The 1,626-nt window shown below is 34.6% G+C and overlaps 1 long non-coding RNA gene across 1 annotated transcript; it reads right to left on the reverse strand.

Annotated features, from left to right (window-relative positions):
• Nucleotides 1-286: 286 nt before the first annotated feature.
• Nucleotides 287-1,083, reverse strand: LOC128469139 (uncharacterized). The gene is made up of 2 exons (XR_008345922.1): nucleotides 1,006-1,083; nucleotides 287-540 (listed from the first exon to the last, which is right to left on the reverse strand). It is a non-coding gene; the product is annotated as an uncharacterized LOC128469139 (long non-coding RNA).
• Between the last annotated feature and the right edge of the window lie 543 nt (nucleotides 1,084-1,626).

Consider the following 1,626-nt stretch of genomic DNA (forward strand, 5'->3'; position numbering starts at 1 on the left):
GATGATCAGGTGTCAAAATTCCAAGTTGAAAAACTGAAATCCTCATGTCCCAAATGTTTCCTTTTAGTCCCCAACCTGATGGGTTCTCCATCAGATCGCAAAGCCTTCTTTGTTGTTCATCTGAGGTTGCATTTACCTCATTTTTATACCTGCTAAAGAACAGATGATCATTGTTATGTCCTGATATGTAAAACAATACAATTCAAAGAGTGTAAACTTTCTATTTTACACAACTGTACATGGAACACACGTCAATTTCCAATAGACAACACGCAGTCTCAAAACGTTTAATATTTTTATGATTTTATTATCAATGACTAGGTTATCACATATTCTTATAAACTACAGAACTATTGCATGGTAGGGGGTACAATTTAGGTTTTGTGCTGTGCTCCACGTTTGTCTCTTCTAACTGGGCCACTTCTGCATTCATCTCCCACAGGCAATGATGACATAAGACAAATCTGTTCGACAGCTTCTTCTGTGGGAAGTTCTTAGGAAGCCAATGATTCTGTCTGTTCCACGGCAAGATCTGGTAATCTGTCAAAAATGCTTAGTGGTTAGTAAATATTAAGTGTAAGAATTTGTGTATGTACAATATGTTTTAATAACAGGTTTTAATGACATCTTAATGTTTTGGATTTTGTAATTTGTAATCGCTGTAACGGGTGTCTGAAAGGCCCAGTATGTGAAAGCAGAGTTGATATCAGGCTGTGATACTATGAAATAATTCAATTTAAGTCAAGTTACAAAGTGATACTACTATTTTAATTAATAATAATAATGAATAAGTAAAGGGCCAATCACACAAGACTCTATGACATTTGCTGCGTATAGGGTGCCTTTTAAAATTGTGTTGTAGATATAAGAAAAGCTGTTTTATATATTTATAGAGTGGTCAGTTAAATGTACAATTACTGGATCATAATAATCTCAATCCAAACACTTAATAATCTCATGCAAGAAAGAAAAAATCAAAAAGATATGTTTCATATAAGCACCTACTTTGAAACAGTCTGAGACTCCTTTATTGGGGTGAGCATCTTAGTCCCTTTCTCTGCCGCCGAGGTGGTAATTGCGGCTTTAAGGGCAAGTAGCAATGGCATCTGCAAGTAATAGAGAAAGATTTGAAATTCTAACAGTTAGATACCCAATTCACTTGATCTATCACAACTGTGTTCTAGGTTATTTTTTACCTGAGAGCATGAGTGTAAAATCGCTCCATCTTAATGAAAAACGTCAATAAGAGTACCACAATAATACCCCAATGATATTAGTGAGCATATGATGCCAGAGCCCTGACATCAAATGTGTAGATCAGGTTAAATATTTTATGCTCCACACCTGGTTTTAGAGAGATATACCTTTATGGGTACGTCCATGAGGTGGGTTCCATAAAATATAAGTATGAAAATAAACAATTGTAAAATTCAAGTAAATGTGTTGTGCTATTTAACTATTTCAAAAACATCTTCTTTAAAATCTGTACTATAAATTAGGGTAATTTGACATTAGAGAGAGAACCCATGCATTGCACATACACAGCATACAAGATTTAACCCACAAATGACACGGGGGGCAACTGGGCATATGGTTGGAAAATAATATTTTTCAATATTATGTAAA

Source organism: Spea bombifrons, chromosome 11, assembly GCF_027358695.1.
Source record: "Spea bombifrons isolate aSpeBom1 chromosome 11, aSpeBom1.2.pri, whole genome shotgun sequence".
In the NCBI taxonomy this organism is placed as follows: Eukaryota; Metazoa; Chordata; class Amphibia; order Anura; family Pelobatidae; genus Spea; species Spea bombifrons.